Source organism: Sciurus vulgaris, assembly GCF_902686455.1.
Source record: "Sciurus vulgaris genome assembly, chromosome: 1".
NCBI lineage: Eukaryota > Metazoa > Chordata > Mammalia > Rodentia > Sciuridae > Sciurus > Sciurus vulgaris.
Genome location: NC_136461.1, coordinates 101,187,628 through 101,213,580, shown reverse-complemented (window position 1 = coordinate 101,213,580; position 25,953 = coordinate 101,187,628). Strand labels below are relative to the sequence as shown.

General features: G+C 43.8%; 1 long non-coding RNA gene across 1 annotated transcript; it reads left to right on the top strand.

Moving 5' to 3' along the window:
• The first annotated feature begins 11,122 nt into the window (after nt 1-11,122).
• On the top strand, nt 11,123-24,125 carry LOC306658819. Its single transcript, XR_013763160.1, has 3 exons — nt 11,123-11,399; nt 14,056-14,137; nt 23,517-24,125. It is a non-coding gene; the product is annotated as an uncharacterized lncRNA (long non-coding RNA).
• The last annotated feature ends 1,828 nt before the right edge of the window (nt 24,126-25,953 follow it).

Genomic DNA, 25,953 nt, shown 5'->3' with positions numbered 1-25,953 from the left:
CTCAAATGTGCAGTGAGTTGTGACAAACTTCATTAACATCCAGTGTGAGAATCCCCAGTCCAATCTGGGACATCATTTACTTTTTGACCTGCAATGGTGCATGTGAACCATCAGTATGAAGCCTGTAGAGGAGAGGGCAAAACCTTGGTCAGACCTGAAGCTGATTGCTGGGAGGGTGTGAGTGAGACACAGAAACATTGTTGGGAGCTGGCCACTTGGTGGCCCAAAGCAAACCCTGAAGGTGAGAGGGGTTTGTTCGAGTATCCTAGGAGTTTGAGGTCAGAGATGGCAAAGTTAACAAAGTGACAAGATGGGGAGCCAGGGAGAATGCCTGATTGAGTTCTCAGTCATGGTGTTTTCTTGTAGCTTGGACCTGCTGCTTTCAAATGGCAATGGTCTCAGGGTCTGAAAGGAATGATGTCTGGAAAATTCAGGCAGTCATTAACTCTTAAGTCTTAAAAAGTTCCGGGTGTGGTGGCGCACATCTGTAATCCCAGAGACTCAGGAGGCTGAGGCAGAAAGATTGTGAGTTCAAAACCAGCCTCTGCAACTTAGCAAGACCCTAAGCAACTCAGTGAGACCCTGCCTCAAAATGAAATGGGCTGGGAATGTGGTTCAGTGGTTAGTGCCCCTGGGTTCAATCCCCAGTACACACACACACACACACACACACACACACACACACACACACACAAATCTTAAAAAAGCAAAATTAACCACCCCCTCCATAAAAGTCCCCCACTACAAATTCCTATGCTCCACCTACAAAAATAACACACATATGTTCCTTGTAGAAAAACGATATGATATAAAAAGCAAAAAAGGCAAAATAAAAATCATTATATTTCTCTAGTCCAGAGATAACCTGTGTTAAGATTTTGGTATACATATATAGCTTTCCAGACAGTGTACAAAAATAGAATCATACCGTTTAGAAATTTGCTTTTATCACTTAATGATACACCCTGGACATCTTTCCATGTTATGAAATGTGCATCTGCAGTTCTAAGCTTTTCAATTTGGGTATGTGGAGCAGTGTGCTGAGGGTCCTCTGAAGTGGCAGGAAAACCATGGTTCATCACACTAGAGCACCAATTTTACTCAGTGGTAAGTCACTTAAAATACTATTTTTATATTCAAACAAACCCAGCTATGGTATGGAGTAGAATATGAAATTTGCATGAAGCTTTAGGAGAAGACGTGAGACTTCAAGGGTACATCAAGCTTGTCTTGTTCTTTTGTACCAGCCTTCTTCATGGCAGGTAGCCATTAGCTCTTAAGGGTGGATCAGCTGAATGGGTTGAACAGGAGGAGGAGGGAAGAGATAAGAGACAATTTAGGGGCAATAAGGACACTGGAGTTGTTCGTTGAGGTACAGAGCCCCTGCTTAGTAGGTAGCAAGATGATCAACAGTGCAACGTGGCATCTTGAATTCATGGCTTGGCCTTCAGACTCTGGGCCTGACCAGGGGTTTAATTTAAGTCATTCCATCTCTAACCTCTCCTTAACCTGTCGGCACAGAACAGTGAAGGCTGGGGTGGCATCAGGGTAGGAAAGTGTGGCTATATCTGACAATGCACTTAGAACTAATCCAGTGACTCCAAATAGATCGTGCACCAGGTGAAATTATTCTGTCCCTAGTTTGCTATTAGCAAACTCTGTGACTGCAGGCAATTTACTTTACTTCTCTGTGCCTGGTTTTGTCTTCTGTGAGCTGGTAATAAAAGTAGCATCTCATCATGTTGTTAAGGGCATTAAATAGGTAAAGTATAGTGCTTAGAGTGTCACTTGGGATATAGTTAAGTGTTCAATATATGTTAATTATTATTATTGTGTAATCTGTGCTTGCATAAGTTTCTCATGGCAATTGTGTCACACACTTGTTTCAGGCTGAGCTTGTGGCTAATTGAAACCCCTGGGTCTTTTTCATTGGCATTGTTATCAAGCTTGTATTTATTCTCTGTGCTGTTATTAGTTTTTGTTTTTAATTTTTAGATGTTGATGGATCTTTATTTTATTCTCTTATTTTTATGTGGTGCTGAGAATTGAACCCAGTGCCTCACACATGCCAGGCAAATGCTCTACCACTGAGCCACAACCCCAGCCCGTGTTATTAGTTTTTAATTGCAAGGCTTATTAATGTTCCTTGTCTCAATTCTGATCTATCATTCTAGAGCATGATAGTTTCCTACAGATAAGTCTTCTTTCCTAGAGTCAACTGGGTTTCAAGTTCTAATGACATAATTTTATTGTCCTTAATTTACAGGTGACAAAACTGAGGGAAAGAAACTACTAGCTATTGAGTGAGTTCTTTATGCCATATGCTAGGTGCTTTGGATTTCAGAACAAACTACAGTGGCAGGATTTCTTTTCTAAAATTTTTTCTAAGAAGTTATACATGACAGTAGAATGCATTTTAACACATCATACATAAATGGAGTATACCTTCTCATCTTGTGGTTGTACATGATATAAAACCACACCGGTCAGTAATCATATATGTAGATAGGGTAATAATGTCCTATTCTTTCCACTGTCCTTCCTACCTCCATACCCCCTCCCCTCCCTTTACTCCCCTCTGCCTAATCCAAAGTACCTCTATTTCCCCTACCCTCTCTTATTGTGAATAAGCATCTGCATATCAGAGAAAACATTGGGCCTTTGGTTTTTTGGGGACTGGCTTATTTTGCTTAGCAAGATATTCTCCAGTTCCATCCATTTACCTGCAAATGCCATAACGTCATTTTTCTTTAAGGCTGAGTAATAGTCCATTGTGTATATATACCACATTTTCTTTATCCATTTATTTGTTGAAGGGTACCTAGTTTGGTTCCATAGGTTAGGTATTGTGAATTGAGCTGCTATGAACATTGATGTGACTGCATCACTGTAGTATGCTGATTTTAAGTCCTTTGGGTATAATCTGAGGAGTGGGATAACTGGGTCAAATGGTGGTTCCATTCCAAGTTTTCTGAGGAATCTCCGAACTGCTTTCCAGAGTGGTTGCACTAATTTGCAGTCCTATCAGCAACATATGAGTGTACTTTCCCCCCACATCCTAGTGGCAGGATTTCTTGCTTCCATTTTACACATGTGGCAAAAGCAGCTCAGAGTGGTTAATCGATTTGCCCAAGTTTACTCAGCTGGTTCAGAGTTTCCCTCACATCATACTACCCCCTGGTTTTGGGTCATCCATACATTGAAATGTTATGATTCTATTCAAGCTATTGAATGAGATGTTTTATGGGACAAAGGCAAGAAGAGGGACAAATCACTGGAGAACCCCTTCAAGGTAGATCTATGAGTCTCACACCCCTAAATCAATACTCTTTGTGTAGGATCATTGAACCACTGAAATTGGATGCTGCTCTTGGAAACTGAGGTCTCAGGCTTCTTAATCACAAAGAAAACCTCCTTCCTTCGCATCTCTAAGGGAAGGTTCTTTCCTTGTCTCCTTGGCTGGAATCTGGACATTTTATAGGGTCACATGTCCTGAATCAGTCCCCAAAATGTTCCTTTTCATGCTGAGTGTGAGAGGCTTTATGGAGCATCCTGGGCACAATCAGCATCTGCCTGTATTTACTCTTGCCATTGATTAAAGCCGACAGCTGGAGCATCAGGAGTCCGGACTGTAGGCACAGGTCCGCAGTCTCTTGAGACGGGGGAGAATTGATAGCAGTGACTGAACTAAGAGAAACCCAGGCCTTTCTTTTCCACTATTAGGATCCTCGACTTGACAGACCAGCAGAGCAGTCAGCTCATAAGAAGAGGAGACGACTGTTTCTTTTGGAATGCTCTTGGCCCCATTTTGGAAGAAAGAAGCAGTTGAAGAGAGTACTGGCATGGAGGCTGGTGCCAGTGGGCTCCAGATTTGTGCCCAAGGAACTGTGGACAGAAGCATTAATCACACTTTTCCCTAGGGGATGAGGAAACTGGTGGCCAAAACCCTGGACACTCTGATTAACCCTTTGATCCCTACTGATTCTGGCAGATCTAGAGCAGAATGAGAGAAGAGGGAGTTGAGAGAGGCTCCTCCTGATCCTCACCCAAGGAATGATGAGTTGGAGGTCCCTAAACTCCCCAGTTCCCATTTCTAGGCTACAAAATGGCAGGTGTTGTGCAGTGACCCATTTGGACCTGGAATATGCTTGATCCCCTGCCTCCTCTGTATGACCCTTCTGGAAGGAGCATGGTTAGGGTAGCAACCCTTTGTGTTTTGCAGTCTTCTTCACACAGCTGCTCAGAGTCCTGCAGGGCTTTCCATTCCACTTAGAATGAAGTCCAGAGTGCTCAGCATGGCCCCCGGGGCCCTGTGTGCTTGGGCCTCTGCTCCCCCACCAGCCTCACCTCCTACCCCATGCCCCACAGTAGCCTCCCTGCTGGGCTTTGAACATGCCATGCCTGTTCCCGCCTCCGGATCTTCACACTTTCTGTTCCCTCTCTCTGGTTGCCAGATTTAGCAAATGAAAATACAGGACACACAGTTAGAATTCAATTTCTGATAAACAATGACTAATTCTCAGAACAAGTATGCCCCATGCAATATTTGTTTAGCTGCCCTTCAAATTTAACCAGGCATCCTGTACTTTGGCAGCCCTGAGCGCTCTGGGAAGGTTGCTTCTCAGGTGCATAGGTGGTAATTCCCTCACTCCTCCAGGTACAGATCTTGCTAGAGGCCTTGCCTTTCTGTCCCACCTGCAACAGCAGCCCCCTCGATCGACTCCCTAGTTCTGTTTACTCTTTTTCGGACCTCTTGCCATGACCTGATGTGATGTCATTTATGTACTCGTTAATTTGTTGGCTTTATGTCTTCCTGGCAAACTCCATGAAGGCGGGGATTTTTGTCTTCCTGTGCTATCTGCAGTCTCTGGACTCATTGTTGGTTCTGAATAAACATTTACTGAGTGAGGGAATGACCTCTTTATTGTGACTCACCCTTTGTGATGTGGTCTCTTCAAACTCTGATCTCTTCGGTGACTTCCCTTCCCATGAGCCACAGCTACGTTGGCCTTCTGGTTGATGTTCACACATGCCAAGTTCATTTCTGCCTCCGGGACTTGGGACTTGCTGTCTGACACAAGCCTCCTCCAGTGCTGTTTCTATGACTGATCCTTTTCTCCCCTTAGATCTCAGAGGGAAGTTTCCCGACCATTCTATCTAAAACCTTATCCTAGACTTTTCATTCACATGATTCTTTTATTTCCTTTAAAAATCTTATTGCTTTCAGAACTTATTTGTTTAATGATTGATTTTTTTCTTCTTTGTGTCCTCCACACAAGAATATAAGTTCCATTAGCATTGGCATGAGTCTCTTATACATCACTATATCCCAGTACCCTGTGCCTGGAATATACTATAAAATCAATAAATCTTTGTTGATTTGAATGAATGAGGGAACTATTTTGGGGTGGATGATGGGCTCCAGTTTTTCAGGGGCATTGGTAACTGCCACACGGGAGGTAGCTCACAGCAGAGGGAGACTGAGCCCTGCATCCAGTCTAGTCTGAGCTGCTGGGCTGCACCTTGTCTCAGGGTGACCGGGTAGGCTTAGTTAGCAAAGCTGACTAAGGTGAGAAGTCTGGCCAAAGATTTCTTCTCTGCTTCCCTCCCTGGGGCAGCCATCTCTTTCCCATTGGAACATGCCCCTTTAGGCTGGGACAGTGGGTGTGTCTCCTCCATGCTCCCTTCCCCTCTGTGGCGCACTGCAGAGGTTGGCCAGGCCCAGAGGAATGGTGAGACCCACAGTGACTATGGAGCCCCAGATGATTGTGGAGGAAATGAGCATTCTCCTTGGACTGTCCCATGAGAAAGAAACCAGTATCCGGTGTCTTCAGTTGCTGAACTTCTGGGGTTTGCTACCGACATTTACACTAATGAATACACGGCTGTATCCACTGTATCTAATATATAGAAAGTGCTTGGTAAATGTTTTGTTGAGCTCCCTGGTGAGGAAGAGCTGTTTATTCCTGCAAATGGAACAGAATTGCATTAAATAACTAAGGGGAGCCTGCCTGTTTCCCTTATTTGTCCAGACAATGCATGTGTCCTTCCTAACTCCCTAAGGTCATCACACTTGCCAAGCAGGGGTCCCTCTCTTTCTGCATTTATCAGGGTCAAACTTGTAAAATGTGTCCTTCAAGGCACAAGCAAAGAGGAGTTTATGACAGATTCCTATAACTACAGTGGTCTTCCGTGTTATCTGTATCACCTGGAGGTAGATGCTACAGCATGATTGGCTGCACCTATAGAAGATCTCTGTGATGAGTTTCCAGGGACTCTTTTGATGGAAATTTATTTTAGCAGGTCAGTGGCAGACCTTCCCAGCTCAACTGTTTTACAAGATTTGTTTTTTTTTCCCCCTGTATTAAACTTATTTCTGGTTTCTTGTTTCTTGACTCCTTCATATTGAATGACCCTTGGAATTTTTATAGCCTGGGGTTTAGCAGCACACTCTTAATTCAGTTTCTATTAAGAGTTTTTGCAGAAGGCTTAACAATTTTCTTCACGCAGAGTCTTCATCTACCCTTAAAATGGACTTTGATCTTAATTTTCTCCCTATCACTACACTTTGGCATGAATAAAATCCCTCTCTCTGGACTGCAACCAAGATATTGGAATTTTAAAAAATAAATTTTACTTTTTACTTTGAAATTAAAGAAACAACAAGTTTAAGATCACAATCTTGAACTAGTTTAGAGAACATTGATCTCCTGGTGGGCAAAGCTGACCAACTTCCAATCACTTAGCAAGTATTTATTGGGCTCCTGTGAGGTCCTGCCCCAGGCCCAGGAGACTCAAAGATGAAGAGAGTGAAGACTTTGACTTCACAAGAGCACCTATTGTGTACAAAACCCAACAGGAAGAAATTGTACAATGTAGTGTACAATACAATAATGGAAGCATGTAATAGTGGAATTTTCTTGACACAGTGAAGAAGGCCCCAAATTCCTTTCTGTACTTGACACTATCTGAGGCACCCTGTCTGAAACTCTCCCTTTTCAGTTTTGAGTATCACTTTTGTCTTGTTTCCTCTTTTGCCAACCATTGCAATAGAAAAAAAGCCTGATGAAGGAATTTTGTTCTTTAAAACACTGGATTTAACTACACTGAGATTTCATCTCACTTCAATCAGACTGGCAATTATCAAGAATACAAGTAACAATTTTGGCGAGGATGTGGGGAAAAAGGTACACTCATACATTACTGGTGGGACTGCAAATTGGTGCAACCACTCTGGAAAGCAGTATGGAGATTCCTCAGAAAACATGGAATGGAACCATGTGACCCAGCTATCCCACTCTTCAGTTTATACCCAAAGAACTTAAAATCAACAAATACAGTGACTCCGTCACATCAATGTTTATAGAAGATCAACTCACAATAGCCAACTATGGAACCAATCTAAGTGCCTTTCAACAGATGAATGGATAAAGAAATTGTGGTATGTATACACAATGGACTATTACTCTGTCTAAAGAATGAAATTATGGCATTTGCCAGGAAATGGATAGAACTGGAGAATATCATGCTAAGTGAAATAAGCCAAACCAAAAACCAAAGGTTGAATGTTCTCTCTGATATGTGGATGCTAACCCATAACAAGGGAGGGTAGGGAGGGGAAATATAGAAATTCATTAGATTAGACAAAGGGGAATAAGGGAAGTGGGGGATGGGAATAGGAAAGACAGTAGAATGAATTGGACATACTTTTCTATGCTTACATATGAATACAGCACCAGTGTAACTCCACATCATGTACAACCACAAGAATGGAATCAAAATTGCAATGGGTTGCACCCCAAAATACGCTGACTGTCATGTATATCTAACAACAACCACCAAAAAATACGATGGATTTTGGGGACTGCCATGCACATATGTATTATTCCTAAAAAAGAAATATGACTCAACAAATGCACAATTTCTTGTGATTTATTTTGCCTACCTTTATAGACCTTTGCATGTGAATAAATAAAAGAAGTCAGAAAAAAAGTCGCTTTAGTAGATTATATTCCCCCATGTTTTTTGGAGACAGGTTCTCCCTGTGTTTCCCATGCTGAACTCACTCCTTGACTCCAGCAATCCTTCTGCCTCAGCCTCCTAAGTAGCTGGTACTATAGATATGCCGCCGTGTTTGGCTTTATACATGCTTTTTAATTTGCACAATTTGGTTACTTCTATAAGTGAAGAATAGATGGGAAGTAACCTTTACCTAGAGTATGTGCTTGCTTCTGGAAGATACTGTGTCCCAAGCTATCACTAGCAGTCCTTGGGTGCATAGCCCTCTGCTCCCTAGGAGGAGCACTAGGTTCTCATGGTCAGCAGTCTTGCCTTCTCATGGCTGTTCTCTGGCAGGGGAAGGAAGGAGCCCTGACTCACTCCAGAAGAAATACCTCCCTGCAAGTCACCTTTCAGAGAGATCAGAGAACCTCACCAAAAACATCATCATCAGTCTTTGTTCTTTTGATTCAATTTGGGTTGGGGGAAAAAGAACAGAGCAGGGTAAAGGGAAAGAGATGGAGGGCCCTGGGCATGGTGGTGGGTGAAGGGTGGGGTTGATATTGAAAGAGTTGTTGCTGCTCATCTTTCTCTAGAAGGTCACGGGCCAGACTGTGAGGTTCAAGGAGCAAGGTGGAAGACCACACTCTCTTCTGGGTCTGGATCCATTTCTGTCTTTATCAGTCACTGGTTCTTATCCTTGTCTTCTGGTGGCTTTCTGTAAGGGTGATTGTGATAAAGTAGAGGGACTATTGAAGACTTGGGGGTGGGAAAGTAAGGGCTTTCCAAAATCAGGGGAGAACACTTGGTTCCTTAGGGTGCAGTACTGAATTGGGGTCCTCCAGGAACAGATCCTCAGGATTAGCTCTCAACTCCCATGTACAAGAGAGGAAGGAAAAAGAACTAGAATGAGATAAGACCCTGATAGGGACACTGACAAAGCCCTGCAGTGCCCCTCCTCACTGCATGCCTTCTCTACACCTACTGACAAAATTCCTAGCAGAAAATACTGGGCTCTAGAGCACAGGACCTGTGATGAATTATTGTCTTGCTGCTGCCAGCTGAATGAATTAACTTCCTTGTCATCTGTTTTCCTCATCTGCAGAATGAGGAGCATTTGAAATGAGATAATGTGTAAAGAGCATCTAGGTAGCACAGTGGTTACAAGAAGCTACTAATTCTGCTACAGGTAAGTAATGGCCGTTGGGCTCCATATGGGAATCCCACCCATAATACCTTGGCTTGACCAATGACAATCTTCAGGGTCTCCCATCATTCTAGGGACCCAGAAGAACCAGGGAGTATGAAGCAGCCTTCTGCAACCTTCTGAGATTGTTGCTGTCTCTTGCAGAGGGCTGGTCTGAATATCTCCTTTCCTCTGTCTGTGTGTAGGCAAATACTCTTCCCTGTCCTGCAATGCTCCCCCTACTTTGTCTGCTGGGCGAGTCCTGACTCACAGCCCAGGACAAACATGACCAGCTCCCTGTAACTTTCTCTGACTCTCTGAGAAAATCAATTTCTTGCTTATCTGTGTTCCTGTAGCACTTTGCAGAGGCCTCTGTTGTTGTCTAATCAAGTCTAGTTAAGCTGTTCCTTACATTTCTGTCTTTCTCAATTACACTGTGAACTCTACCAAGTCAAGGACCATGCTTTATTAAGCAGGGCCAAAGATGTAGATGTGTTTAAGCATCTTGATTTTCATGGACGAGCCATTGGGAGAGGCTTGATCCTGCTCCCATGGTACAGAAGGAAGGGTTGAGAGATATTGGGAGGGAAGTGTGTAGTAACGTTTCTCTATGACTCTTTGAATGCTTGGAGGTAAGGAGAAAATGAGACCGTGTGGGCAGGACTTGGTCTTATCTTGTCTTCCCTCCTCCTTCTCCTCTTCCGCCTCCTCCTCCTCCTCCTTCTCTTCTTGGTACTGGAGGTTGAACTCTGGGATGCTCCATTACTGAGTTATATCAACCATTTTTATTTTTTATTTTGAGATAAGGTTTCTCTAGCTTGTGATTCTCCTGCCTCAGCCTCCCAAGTCACTGGGATTATAGATGTGTGTCACTAGAACTTGGTCTTAAGACTCAGTAACTTGCTTAGCAACATGCACCCCTGGGAGAAAGAAAGTCTGCATAAAATAAAGAATGAACTGGAATAGAGATTTGGGGTCAAGTCCATTTACTGGCAATGGTACCTTGTACAGGTCAACCATTCTCAGACGTAGTTCCCTGCTCTGGGGAAGAGAATGCTTGTCTCTGGGTTTTATAGCAAAGACAGGGCAGTGCTACCTGCTTACCTATCCTGTCTCCTTTCCTTGTGAGCACCCAGGCTCCTTTGGAGTTGGGGGGAGCATGTGACTAAGTTCTGACCAATCAATGCTGGTGGAATAGATGTTCTCACGTCCAGATCTCACTGACGAAACTACCCCTCCCCCAAGTCCTCCATATTACCTCTTTGCCTCTCTGAGCACTTGAAGTGAAGGTCTTGCAGGCCCTAGGGAATGGCAATACCATGTGATGAAAGGGGCCTGGATCCCCAATGTCTATATAGGACAGTTTCCTCTCCTTTCTGCCTACCTGGATTGCACTATGATGAGAATGAGAAATACTGTAATTTTGTTAAGCCACTCAAATTTTGGAGTCATTCTTTATAGCATTTAACCTACTTTGACAGAGTTTAAATGGATAAAAGTTTTTCAGAAACTTCAAAGTGCTGGACTAATGTTACTGGTTATTATTATGGCTTTTATTCCAGAAAATCTTTTGAGTGCACAGCTGGGGAATTTTTTTCCAGGTTTTATATAGTTCCTGTATTTTCTCAAGGGTGGAAAGGGAACCAGGGGGCCCTTGGAAAATATGCCATTATCTGACTATGCAGAGGTGTGAATGAATGGGTGCCAGGGACAAGACTCCTTCCAGGAAGGGGAGTCCTGATTGACTGTTTTATGTCTGAAGGAGAAGGCTTACTTCAGAATAGACTCTAGGTGGCAGTATCCAGCACAGGGGGCAATTAGAAGGGCCTGGGGCCAGTTGTCAGAACGTAGGCCGTTAGAGGGCAGAGCACTCCAGGGCTATAAAGGGGAGGTGAAATTGGATCAATTGTCAGACAGGTCCTGGGAGTCCTTGTTGATCATGTGAACCACTCAGACCTCTGTTCCCTTCACACAGGGCTGCTCCCAGAATTTTATCCCACTTGACTTTTAACCTTGGTCTTTTGACCTGGCCTAGCAGATGACTGACAGAAGACACAAAACACCCTTTAGATGTTGACTTAACCTAGGATCTGGGCAGGGAGAAGGGTGTAATATGAATGGATCCACATACCAGTCTCCTGAGCTGTTTCTCTAAGAAAGTCAAGACTAATCAAGAGACTGCATTCCTGACTCAGAAAGAAGAAGGAAGGAAAAGGTGGGTCTACCTTATTGATCACTTGTCATGGGCCAGATACTTTATCTATATTAACTCCTTTAATCCTTATGACAACTCTAATATAGGTATTCCCACTATTACAGGCAAACTGAGGCCTAGGGTAATAGAGTAACTTGCCAGAATCTGCTATTACAGGCAGAATCCAAATCCTAGTCTCCTTACTCAAAAACCAGTGTCCTTGACACGCCCTTGCGGCTCTCCATCAGGGTAGCCTCAGGTCACTTCTGAGAAAAGGGACTCCCTGGCTTAGCCCTGGGATTCCTTATGGTTGGCTCCTTTCAGTAGCAGGCCCATGAGAAACATTCACTCCTTCTGAATTTGAGGACAACTTTGTGAGCATACGAAGTCTTAGTCAACAGGTGGAGGCCATCAGAAAAAGGAGACAGAGAAGGGGACAGGGTAGGTATTTGGGAGAAACTGGAACTTAAAGGGAAATTATGATGAGAGCAACATTGAGAGCCTTTCAAATGGAGTCAAGAGGCCATCAGGAAATGGGACTTAAGCACGTTTGCAGCTGTTGCCCGGAATGCGAACTTTTTTCTTCTGCCCTTCAACTACAGACATCTGGAACTTCAGTGCCAGAGGTTCAAGATGCACATCAAGAGGTTAATGGACTCTTGTTTTGTAGACTTTTCCATTCTGTTTATACTTTCTTTTCTTTATTGACATCAATCACATAGCCCCTGTCTCTTGTCAACATTCAGCTGCCCACTTTTTCTGCTATCCTTGGAACACTGATTCCCAGTTATCTTGATCCTGGCTCTCCCAAACTGCAGTTCCTGACCCTGGGGAGAGCCCTTTTACTTCTGCAGTTGCTGAGTTTGGACTGATGGAAAAGGAAAGGGAATGTATTAAATGGGAAGAAAAAGAGAGGTAAAAAGCAGTAGAGAAAGTAAAACATGGGAAGAAAGGGGAAAAGTTGGGAGGGAGCAAGATGTTATCTCCCCCGAGGTTTTCATCTGGAGTTGCGTGTCTTCACTATGGGGCGAGAGCAGGCAGGCTGCGCCAGGGTGTCCAGGAGGCCTTCAGCACCTGAGAATCTATGTGGACGTCTTTCTGGTACCTCGCTTGTTCCCAGTTTAGCCTAGCCCAGAAGCAGAACAGTTTGGGCTGTTTTCAATTGATTGTTCAGAACCTAGTCTCATTCGAGGCTCTTCCTGGGGCCACAAGAACCACTCTTTCAGCAGGAACCTGTTTTGGGATGTGTGCAGAATATGCCTGGGAGAAAAGTCATCCCCTCTGGTTTGGACAGTGAATGCTACCACATGGTTTTCTGGCAGCCCTGCTGGGAGCCAGGCAGCTAGCTCCCCTGAGAGATGCCTGGCATAACACTGCTGTTTGTCTTCTGCCAGCTGTCATTCCATTAATGTTTGTGCTGAACCCCAAAAGCCTTGAACAGTCAGCAAGCACCACTTCTCCAACCCTGATTGGAAGGAGAAAATGCACTAAAAAGCCAGTTGTTTCTCCAGTGGCTGGTCTCTGGCTCAGGAAGGCTCTGGGCTGGATCAGACAACAGCTGGAGCTATGTACAGAGCTTTCCTACACTCCAGCCTCCCTGCCAGCTTTCCCAGAGCCTTTCTGTGTGGCTGAGCTCCAGGGCAGACATCCTGGCTCATGGAGAAGATGCACTTTCTATATTTCTCTGAGATGTACAGTGAAGTAGGAGGAATGAGCAGTGCTCGGCCTCTAGAAAAACACCCTGGTGACCTGAAGATGGCATTAGAGAGGGAAAAACTTCAGGCCATCTCATTAACCCTCCTGACATGAGAATTCCCTTGTTGTGGAAAATTGAGATTCTGCATGGTGTTTTATAGCACATCTGTTAGGACCACTTATTTATTTTACTTTCAAAATAATCTTTTTTTAAGGGAAGGAATGCCTTTAGTCATGCTCCTAATTTTAAGAGGCTCTGCTGAGTATTTTTCACTGGTTGAATTATAACAAGACCAGTGAGGTCATAGTCGGTGGATTAATTATAGCAAGGCTGGTGAGAAAATTCAACCTCCTTTGATAAACACAACTTAGCTACTTTAAGTGAACAATTTTCTACAGCAAACATTTTAACACATGTTGTCTCTTACAGAAAACTTTGATGGTCTCCTGGTTACAAGCTGGCAATTCTTAGAACTCTTAAACCATTCAATATTATAGGAAAACTCTGCATTATTTTTCATAAACAGACTTAGATGGAAACTCAACTTTATAATGACAAGATACAGAAAAAAGTATGGATTTAACCTAAATTTTGTATCTGATATGTAAATATTTTCTAACCTTTTTCATCTGTCTAAGCCAAGTCCCAGGCTAACTCAAGGTTTTGCATCCTCAAAGCACTTGTGTCAATATCTTCTTTACTTAATGTTCTTTCTTAATGTTTTTTTCATTAGGTGCCATTTAATCAAGGCTAAATAAAAGCCTTGTGTGTGTATATATACACACATATAAAAATATACACACAAATACATGATATATATGAAATATACATTGAAAAAAAGATGGATGTAGTTATAATATTTACTGAGTAAGTTGCTCTGCAACACAGCGGGGCAGACTTGGAAAGAGCTGGAAGTTTGTTTTAGAAGTAAGGGATGCAATGGGCAGCTGTGTTCAAATTTGGTCTTCTCTTGGTTTTCAGGTGACACTTGAAAATGGAGGCCCTTCTTGCAAGGGAACCGACACTGGGAGAACATTGAAGTGTAGCATCTTAAAGTTAGAAGGTAGAGTATGGTGGTTTTGTTTAATTCTTGTCCAATGAGTGATTTTTGTCTCAACTGTGTCCATAGTATGACTCGCAATGGGCACAGCACTCACCCCAGGGCCTGGCACACAGTGGATACTTGGTGAATGTTGAATGATTGGATGGATCATGAGTAACCCCACGGGGTGGAAGCAGAGCTTCCTGCAGTGTCTAGGTCCCAGAGAATGTATCCATTCCACCCCTGCTTTTTTTTTTTTTTTTTTTTTTTCCATGAATCCTCCAACTGTAGCTAACTATGACTCTTATTTTAGGTTATTTTAAAAATGGTTTTATTATTACATTAGAGTTATACATAATAGTGAGGTTCATTTTGACATAATCATACAAGCATGGAATATAATTAGCTCCATTTCAATCTCCAGTGCTTTCTCCTTCCCCCGTTCCCCTTCCCCTACTCTAGTGGTATCTCTTTATTTATCCTTTAATTGGTGCTTTATAGATTCACATAAAGGTGGAATTCACTGTGGTATGTTCAGATGGGATGCTACGTGAGTCTGCATATCATCCTTGAGCAGGGCCATGCTAATCTTCTCTGTATCCTTGCAATTTTAGTATATGTGCTGTCAAAGGAGATAGGGACACACACACACACACACACACACACACACACTTTTTTATTCTTTTAATTAATTATTTTTGTGGTTCTGGTATTGAATCTAGGGAGTTGCACACGAAGCTAGGCAAGCATTCTACATCAAGCTATATCCTGAGTCCTTATTATTGTTATTATTTTTGGTGCTAGGATTAAACCCAGGGGTGCTTAACCACTGAGCTATATCACCAGTCTGTGTTATTTTTTGTTTTTGGTGGTGTGGGGAGGAAAAGGAAGTGGCATACGTTATGGAAGGTTGAGGGGAGGTGCACAGGGAGCAGGAAGGGTTGTCTTGTTATGCAGGTGAAGGCTCCCAGGTGACAATCAACTGTGGCAGTCTGTATGGCCAGGTGTTGGAGCCCCCATTTCTTCTTGTGAAAAGACCTTCCCTAGGCCAGAAGGTGAAATAGCAGATAGAAAAACAGGCTGTTTACTTCACTAACATAGATTTCCTTTATAGATACACATTTCTTTAACAAAAGGCCAACTCTTCAGAGCTAGTCCTATATCTGCAGAGGTCTGCAATTTCTCAAAAACTTACTTGAAATATACCAAAGAGACATAATTGAGTTGAGGTGTTTTACTCTTTGATATGGTCAAGAGTATGATCTGGGATCAGACAGCTTGGTTCCAAATCCTGTTCCACTGCTTCCCAGCTGGTTGACTATGAGCATGTTTCTTAATTTCTCTGCTTCAAGATCTTCTTCTGTACAGTGAAAATAACAATGTCCACATCATAGGTTATTGTGAGATTAAATGAGCTACATACAAAGACCTTAGAACACTCTGAACATTTACGCCCACTCATTAAAAGCATGTAGTAAATGTGAGCTATTACTAGCTAGATTATTATTAGCTAGATTTCTAATTCTTGGCAGAGTGGTACTGTATATATTATATATTTATATAGACATACATATATATATAGATATATATACACACACACACACACATATGTATATATAATTTTTTTTTCTGATAATGGAGATTGAAACCAGGGCACTTTACCACTGAACTACATCTCCAGCCCTTTTTATTTTTTATTTTAAAACAGGGTCTTGCTAAGTTGCTGAATCTGGCTTTGAACTCAGAATCCTCCTGCCTTAGCCTTCTGAATTACAGGCATGCACCACTGCAATTGACTAATACATATTTATTTATGTCATGAACCTGAGGTCCAGGAAGGCAGAGCATTTTGTGTGATGTCTCTGAACAAGGAAGCAGCACTGTGTTCTGAAGCCATGGCTGACTTCCAGACTTCTGCCCTGTCTTCCTGAAGACTTCGACAAGTTCTTGTTATGAAGACTTCAAATTATTTATAGTCTCATCATTCTCTATAGGACAACTTTTTTGTCAGTTCACTGCCTTCACTCTTCCAATGCTGAAAATCACCTTCTGGAAGGGGTGAGGATAGGAAAAATTCCTTCCTTGCCTACTTAACTACGTGCGCGTGCCTACCTCCTCCAGTGGCCTCAGCACTAGCATTTTCCAAGCTCTGCCATAGCAGCATCATGACAGGCTGTGGGACGAGGCTTCGGTAATGGGGTGAAGATGAGGACAACAGAGAGGTGCATGGTATAAGAAGGGAGAGGCTCACCCTAAGTTGGGGACTTGCCAGAGCCACCTTTATTGCCTCCTTGATTGCTGGCCTGGGGGTGGGGAGATCCAGCATGCGAAGACTTAGATTTCTGAAAAGACATAAAGGACAAATTCACACCCTATTTAGCTTTCTGACTCACCAACTTCACACCTGAGTAGCTGTTGATGATCCTCCTCCCTGCCAGTTCTCAGTTACTATCTGCTGACCACACTTCCCGCCTCTCTCCTCTGCCGCCATAGCCAGAGGATTGGACTGGAAGTTGAGGTGAGTGGAGTCTGTTTCTAAGGGAAAGGGGTGGTATGAATGCCCAGGAGGGGAAGAGGTGGTGCAGACACCCTGAGCTGAGCCATGGGAGGAACTGGAGAGAGATCAGGGAGGCTGATGTAAGTGACCCTGAGGAGAAACTCATCTAGAGCAGACGCCCTTTGTGCCAGGACAGGGCCCAGGTGTCCCCACTCTGCTCTAGTGGAGGCCGTTACAGTTTAGATGTGGTATCCCCCAAAAGCTCACGTGTGAGACAATGCAAGAAGGTTTGGAGGAGAAATGATTGGGTTATAGCCTTAATCTGATCAGTGAATTAATCCCTGATGGGATTGACTGAGTGGTAACTGGATGCAGGTGGGGTGTGGCTGGAGGAAGTGGTTCATTTGGGGCATGGCTATGGGGTATATATTTGTATCTGGCAAGTAGGGACCTCTCTCTGCTTTCTGATTGTTGTGTGAGCTGCTTCTCTTCACCACACTCTTCCACCATGATGTTCTGCCTTTCCTCAAGCTCCAAGGAATGGAACCGACCTTCTATGAACTAAGACCTCTGAAACTGTGAGCCCTCAAATAGACTTTTCCTCCTGTACAATTGTACTGGCTGGGTCTTTTAGTCGCAGCAGCAAAAAAACTGACTAAAGAGGTGTTCCCTTCATGTCATCACAGAGAAGGAGCTGGCCCAGCAGGCATGGCTGCACACTCTCCCCAGGAGAGATGGGGAGAGGACTTTTCCTCACATTTCTCATGCCAGCCTCTCCAGGACTCCTTTTGAAGTGTTAGCAAGGCCCCTGCTTTGTTTTCTACATGGGAGCTGACTCCCCCTTCCTCTCAAAGGTTACAAAAGTTACCAGAGAGTTTTGCTTTGAAGCGGGCTGTGGTTTCTATGATCCAACTCTTTTTGGTTGGACCAAAGTTCTTCTACCCTTCTGGCAGCCAGCTGTTTCCATAAATGGGAAAAGCTACTGGCCAAGTATCTCTTGGATGGACTTCTTTGCAGTCCCTTACATTTTGTTCTATTGCTGGTTCACTTGTTTTGCCTTAGTTCCAACGCTCCTCCTTTGTGGACCGTGAAATCTCCATGCAGCAGGCCCAGGAGCAGGTAGAGGGCCTTATAGGGTAGAGTGAGTAAGGAGCATCAATGAGGATTGGAGGGGGCGGGAACTGGGGCAAGGGAAGGGCTGCTGCATGAGTAGGACTGTCATCAGCTGGGGCAGTGGATGGATAGTGCATTTGATTTGGTTCAGGTTTCCTGAGGAAGTATGACTCTCATACCCTCGTGCTGGGACTCTGACCCAGGAAACAGATTCAGGGTTTGGCATGTGGAAGAAGATGCAAGACACAGAATAGTATATGTGCTTTCTCCAGTGGTGGCCACGGCTTCCAGCCTTCAGCTTCAGCTATAGCCCTGAGCCAGTTCCCAGTAGCCCCTTTCACCCTGAGTCTTTTCCATAGCCCTTTAAAATTTTTTTATTTGTTCTAATTACTTATACATGACAATAGAATGCATTTATGCGTTTTGATAAATCATACATAAATGGAGTATAATTTCTTATTTTTCTGGTAGTACATGTCGTAGGATCACACTGGTCATGTAGTCATATGTACATGAGGTAATAATGTCTGTTTCACTCTACTACCCTTCCTACTCCCATACCCCTTCCCCTCCCTTCACTCCCCTTTACCTAATCTAAAGTAACTCTGTTCTTCCCTAGCGCCCCACTTGCTTATTGTGAATTAGCATCCGCATATCAGAGAAAACACTGGGCTTTTGGTTTTTTAGGTTTGGCTTATTTCAGTTTGCGTGATATTCTCCATTTCCATTCACTTACCAGCCAATGCATAGGTCTTTTTTATATACAGTTCAAACAAAGAAGGCACTGCCAATAGGTCACATAAGGGGGTACAAGGTAATGTATATGACCTTGAATATATATATGCCAAATTGGGGTGTTTCTGGCCTTGATTCACCATAACACAGTTGGTTCCCAGTCCTGGCTACATACTAAAAACATAACAGCCTGATGGAAGTCTTGGTGAGGGAGCCTAACTTCAGCCATTTTGGGGTCTGCCCCAACATCCTCCATACTTTGGCCACTGATAATTTATTTCCCCCTTTGTGTCTTCAAAGAGCAAGGTACTAGCCAGGGAATGACCTAGGGACTGTGAATGAAGGGAGGGGCAGTGAATTTGAGATTTTTTTTTAAGAAAATGGTTTGCACCTGGCCTCCTGGTATTGTCTATTAGCTCAGGTCTTTTCCCGCTTTTAGCAGGGCCTTTTGATATGGTATCGCCAAATGCTGGATGACTTCAGGAAGCCCAGACAACTGCGATGGCATGTGGAAGTGTGTGTATATTTGTGGCCTTAACTTTGATCAGACTCTCAGAGAGGTCAGTGGCACCCAAAGTGTTAAGAAACTCTGATCCTTTGTTGAACGGAATTGCAGTTGTTCTGGGGGAGTTTGGCTGGGCTCCTTATCTAAGGATGGAGCTTTACCTTTGAGGATGGGTGGGAAATGAAGGAAAGTCATTGGCTTATATCCCTGGACCTTGGAAGAACTTTCATTAAAGGACATTTTAGAATGCTTGTAACAGTTACTTTCCCCTAAATATTACTTTTACCTTTTACTTTTTTTCTCTTTGCTACTGTTGTACTTCAGAGAACAATACCCTCTAAGTATGGCTTGTTGTGCTGGAGATTGAACCTAGTTATGCTCTAGCAGTGAGCCATAGCCTCAGCACTTTTTATTTTTTATTTTGAGGCAGCGTCTCACTAAGTTTCTGAGGCTGGCCTTGAACTTGTAATCCTCTTGCCTCAGCTTCCTAAATTGCTGGAATTACAGGCATGTGCCACCACACCCCACTTAAATATAGCATTATTTAAAAAAATAATCATACTGAGCAATTTGATCTACAGGGAATTAAAAGGCCTTAGAATCATTCTTGCTTCTCTCACCCAAGCTTGGGGAGACTCTCTGAAATTCCCTTATCTGCATTAAGAGAAGACTGCAAAGGGAACACAGTTGCTTTCCACCCCACTCTGAAATCCCATTATCTGTCTCAGAGAAGAAAAAGAGGAGTGTGACCACACCTGGATGGACTTCCCTACAAGACAACATATGTCCCTTGGGTTCATTCAAATTCCAGAGACCATCTCCAGGACCGTTCATTCCCCTAATAGACATTTAGAAGCCCTCAAAATTGTCTATATTTCCATTCTTCCTTTCCCCTATAGAAAAAAGGGTATGTGTTTCTGAAAAATATTAAGTGAAGTGGGAGGTCATCATACTCCTGTGAATCCCCCCATGCTGTGGTTTCCCTCTTTTGCATATCATCACATTTGCATGTCCCCCCCTTATTTAATCTTTGCCAGTTTTCTATTTAATTTTTTTCAGTGAACCTTGAGAGGGCAAAGGGGAATTTTTCCTTCACAGCTACACTCCTAAAAACAAAACAGAATAAAACAAAATTAAAAAAAAATAATCGACCTCAAGAAAACGAGAAGACAAGTCGCCAGCTCGAAGAACATATTTGCAAAAGACGGTTCTGAGAACGGACAATTATTCAGGGCCCAGGATATAACTCAGTGGTGGAGTGCTCGCCTAGCATGTGCAATGCTCTGGTTTGATCCCCAGCACTGCTGGAGGGTTGGGAGGATGGCAGCAGTTATTCAGTATACACAAAGAACTCTTAAAATTCAAGAATTGGAGCCAGGTGTGGTGGTGCACACCTGTAATGCCAGCGGCTCTGAAGCCTGAGGCAGGAGAATCTCAAGTTCAAATCTAGCCTCAGCAATGGTGAGGTGCTAAGCAACTCAGTGAGACCCTGTCTCTAAATAAAATACAAAAAAATAGGGCTGGGCTGGGAATGTGGCTTAGTGGTTGAGTGCCCCTGAGTTCGATTCCCTGTCCACCTCTATCCCACCACCCAAAAAAAAAAAAAAAAAAAAAAATTAAAAAAAAATGAAGAATTGGAAATTGAGCAGATTTAAAAATGAGCAAATGATCTGAACAGACCCCTCACCAAAGAAGATTCACGGATGAAAATAAGCACATAAGAAGGTGCTTACCATCATATATCATCAGGAAACTGTGAAGTAAAACAAGATACACTATGCAGCTATTCAAATGGTCCAAATATAGAACACGACAACACCAACAGCTAGCAAGCACGACAAGCATCAGGAACTCTCATTTCTTTAGTGGAAATGCAAAATAGTACAATTACTTTGGAAGATGACTTGATGGTTTCTTACAAAACTAAGCACACTCTTATAAATTTCAAGCTCCTTGGTATTTACCCAACTGAGTTGGAAATTTATGTCCATACAAAAGCCTCCTCATAAGAGGATTGCAAGTTTGAGGCCAGCCTGGGCAAATTAGTGAGAGAGCCTGTCTCAAAATAAAAAATAAAAAGAGCTTGGAGTGTAGCTTTTAGTGTTAAAGTAGCCCTGGGTTTGATCCCAGTCGTGAAAAGATTTAAAAAAAAAAAAAAAAAAAAGATTAAAAAAAAAAAAAAAAAAACTGCTCAACTACACTGATACTGTAACAGTGGCAGGCCCTTTGAGGATTGTTCTTGGGAGAGCTGTCCTTTGACTTCCCCTCCTTTGCCTGGCATTCTAAATTCTTAAAAAAAAAAAATCTGTACCTAAGTAATTAGAATGTTAACTGCTAAATAATCTACCTTTAGATTTTCAGACCCCAGAACTCCGGTGGCCTTCAGATAACATCAGAATGTGAACCACCCCTACTTATTCTTTAATCCTGTGCATCAACTAATCCAAAGCATGGAAATTACCCTGGTGTTTAGCTTGCAGAAAAGTAACATTTGTAACTAGCCCTAGGAGGACACGGTCATGGCAATGTTCCTGCAAAAGGGAGAAAGGATGGTTAAAAAAAAAGGAGACCCAGGTTCTGGATGACCAAACCCTGCTCAGCACTAAGTCTTCCTGCCTATTGCTCCTGCTCCTCCTTTCTCTCCCTATAAAAGCCCTTTGCATCCCTGTGTTCTGGAAGATGGGGCTTTGAGGATGATAGCTTCCTCTATCTTTCAGTGTGCCAGCCCTTGCGTAAACCTGATCTCCTTCTCACCTACTCTCGTTTCCCAAGTCTTGGTTTTTGAGTGGTGAGTGCCTGGACCTGCATCCAGTAACAAGAGTAGCTTTATTCATAATTGCAAAAAAACTTGGAAGCAAGCAAGACATCCTTCATTAAGTGACTGGATAAATAGGTATATCCAGACAATGGAATATTATTTAGCACTAAAATGAAATGAGCTATCAAACCATGAAAAAACTTAAATACATTCTACTAAGTGAAAGAGGTCAATCCGAAAAGGATACAACTATGATTCCAACTATATGACATTCTAAAAAATGCAAAATTATAGACAGTAATAAGACCAGTGGTTGCCAGGGGTTGAGGGGAGACTGGGATGGGTAGGCAGAACACAGAGAGTTTTTAAGGCAGTGAAATTTCTCTCTATGATATTATAATAGTGAGTACATACATTTGTCAAAACCCATAGAATATGCAACACCAAGAGTGAACTCTAATAGACTATGGATTCTGGGTGATAATGATTGATTGATGTAGATTCATTTGTTGGAAGAAATGTACCATTTTGATGAAAGATGTTGATTATATGGGAACTCTCTAGACTTTTTGCTCAATTTTGCTGTGAATTTAGAATTGCTCTAAGAAATAGTTTATAAAAAAATCAACGCAAAATAAAACAAAATGACACCAACTTATCAGGCTGCATACTTTTTTTTTAGCAACCAGGTGGGTGGGGTGGAAAACAGATGTTGTTCTGGGTGGGTCAGGGCCAGGAGGGCTTTGCTGACTATTGGAAGTCAACAGGTAGGCTGATTCTTCACAGCAGAGGGAGGGAGACAAGACAAGACAGGAAAGGGGGAACCGACCCAGAAGACAGCGGTGCACCCAGAGGTGGCAAAGAATAGCAATCGAAAGTGTCTTCTACCAGTTGCGTGCTTTTTTTCATGTCAGGTGATCTGCTAAGCATCCTATAAGCATTACTCACATTGCTCACAACAGTCCTAGGGGGCAGGCAGGACTGCTATTAAAAATATTCAAACACAGGTACGACTTGGACTCTGATCAAACAGAATGGAAACAACTGGAGGAGGGTCCTGGGGGCTCCCCTTGGCCAGGAGCTGATCCTTTAGTTGCTGTCTGATTGGTCCTGGGGAGGGAGGGACAAAGGAGCTTATTGGGGTGGATGTGGCTTGACTAGAGATTCTCTCACTTACACTGCATCAGAATCACCTGGCTGACTTGTGTAAACAGATGTCACCGGGCTGTCCCCTGAGCTTCAGATTCAGTAGTTCTAGATGGAGCTCAAGAATGTGCATTTCTAACTAGTCCCAGGTGATATGGTTGAAAGAATTACTGTTCTTTACTAAGTATTTCAATATTTTAGTAACTGGCACAGCCCTGGTTGAATATCAGACCTGGGAATACTTTTGTTTCCATTTCACAGATGAACAAATACAGGCTTAGAGAAATGAAGTAACTTGTTGTAGATCCACACCCAGTGACGGTTACAATGGGTTTGAATCTAGTCTTCCTGTTTTTGAAGACTGGTTCCCTCCCTGAGTTTGCAGACTGTGGCTCCCTCAGGGCCTGCTGAGGTTTGTGCCAATGGCTGATCACATCTGGGGAGGCCAGAGGCCTCTGACGGTCTGGAGTGTAAGCCAGAGGCCTGTGGGAGCCCTGCCCACTGCACTGGGGCTCACCCTCAGTTTGCTGGCCTGGGGAATGCACCCGAATTCCTGAAGGGCTTGGCGCTGGCTTTCTCAGCCCCCTCCCTCTCAAGCAGCAGCTGTGAAATTGACGAATTACACTAAACTGTGATGTCTCCTCAGGAGCCTGTTCCAGGACGTGCTGTGATGGCTTCCCGAGAAGGAGACAGCCACGTGTTCTGCGAATGAACCCTCTTGCTCCCTGGCTCAGCACAGCAGCTGCTCAGAGGCAGCGTGGGCCCTGAGCCGCCTGCCAGGGGAGCCTATTAAGAGCCACAACAGTATGAAAAGCACAGCTGAATTGCTCCATTAAATCTGGTGGGGGCCTGCTTAACAATGGGGCCTGCCCTAGGAATTCTTGCTCTGCTCAGTCCTGGCTGCCTCAGTTCCCTTCTCTCTGCTCCTGCAGTCTCTTCCTCAAGAGGCTCCAGTTTGAGCACTTCTGTGTTTCTGGCTGGAGCTGGTAAAACTGGCTGGAAGTGCACAGTAAGGCCCAGGCAGGAGCAAATGCAAGGGAAATGGTCTCCCTGCTGCCTAGGATGGAAATGAATGTGCTCTTGGGTGTGGGGCGTGATGCTGATAAGGATTCTGATAGCAAGGATAGTCTGGGCAAGAAGGGCTTGCCTGTGTCCCCCTTCCAGTTGTAACCTTCCCTACGGGGCAAGGAATCCTTGGAGCCAAGATGATCATTCCAAGGTCCATGACCCCCTTCCTTCCTTCCTTCCTTCCTTCCTTCCTTCCTTCCTTCCTTCCTTCCTTCCTTCCTTCCTTCCTTCCTTCCTTCCTTCCTTCCTTCCTTCCTTCCTTCCTTCCTTCCTTCCTTCCTTCCTTCCTTCCTTCCTTCCTTCCTTCCTTCCTTCCTTCCTTCCTTCCTTCCTTCCTTCCTTCCTTCCTTCCTTCCTTCCTTCCTTCCTTCCTTCCTTCCTTCCCAGGGATTGAACTCAGGACTTAACCACCCCCAGCCCTTTTTTGTATTTTATTTAGAGACAGGGTCTCACTGCATTGCTTAGGGTCTTGCTAAATTGCTGAGGCTGGCTTTGAACTCACGATCCTCCTGTCTCAGCCTCCTGAGCTGCTGGGATTACAGGTGTGTGCCACTGCGCCTGGTCCATGAACTCCTTTCTGTACCATACTTCAGATACTAGGGAACTTGCAATTTCCTGCCAAATGGCTCCATGCCTGTCTCCAGTGTCTGTGTAAACTTCTTATTGGCTTGCCCTTAAAGGAGTGACTATGTCACAGGGGATGTGGACAGAGCTTGGAAACAAGGGTTGGATGTCCACTTGTGTGTGAGGTCCCTTGAGACTGAGGGCTCAGTGTGGGAAGAGGTGGGGGGCAGGCTGCATGCTAAAAGTCATCTTTCCCCATTGCTCCATGTGCCAGTGCAGAACACTCCAAGGAGCCTGGGAATTCTAAATTTAAACTTTCCAGGCTTCGGAAAGTAAATTTGTCAAGGTAGGAGGATGGAGTATATTTTATTTAACAGTTTGTTAGCTTGATTTATAACTTTCAACTATCATGCTCTTGGCACTGGAAATTAGGGGTGGGTCCAGTGCAGGTGGTGGGGAGAGTGGGCTCCAAGGACTCCCTGAAGTAGGTGGGGCATGGACCATGCCTGCAGACTACCAAGCAAAGTGCCCAGTGAGGGGCTGGGGATGTAGCTCAGTTGGTAGAGTGCTTGCCTTGCAAGCACAAGGTCCTGGGTCCGGCACCGCCAAAAAAAAAAAAAAAAAAAAGTGCCCAGCGAGAGGGGTGAGAACTGTAGAACTCTCTGAGTCCTTCGGAAAGGACTCATTTGCATTTCTGCAATCTTCTGCTTTGGGGTAAGAGTGAAGATAATGAGGGTGCCTAAGAACTGGCTAGAGCCCCATAAGGAGTCCCTTGAACCAGTGGTCTTATAAGTAAACGGTCCAAGTTCAGGTTCCATGACCTTTGACCATACCCTTGACCTTTTGAGACATCCATCTTCTCTTCCTAGTTGTTCTCCCTCAGATACTCCCATTACCATCCCAATGCAGATCCTCCTAGAAGCCGTGCAGTAAGTCTCAGGAAGGAATAGGTCACCAGGGGAGGAGGCACTTTCCTCCAGGGTTCCCTGCCATGAAACAGAGCTCTCCAAGGCCTGGCAGTGTTAAGAACAGTGTTATGAGGGTTTTTTTTTCTGGGAGGAGAAGTGGAAAGGAGAGAGTAGCCTTTGTGATCTCCAAGTGGCCTTGCTACTGGTAGAGAGTGGGAAGACAGGAAGGGAGTGTGAAAAGTTCCTCCTTACATTTATCAGAAATCAAAACTTTATCTGAAGGGCTTTCCTGGATCTGTCTCCACTTCCTTCTCTGTCTTCCACACATCCATCACCCATCCATCATCCATTCATCATCCATCCATCCACCTATTCTCCATCCCTTATCCATCCCTTATCAATCCATCTACAATCTAGGTTTGTTTGCTTTCCCTGAACAGGTTTTTGTTTTTTAGTACATTTACTGAGGACCTACTACATTCTGGGCTGTGTGCCATGTTATTACCTCATTTCATCCATGTGAAAATCCTATGAAGTATTATC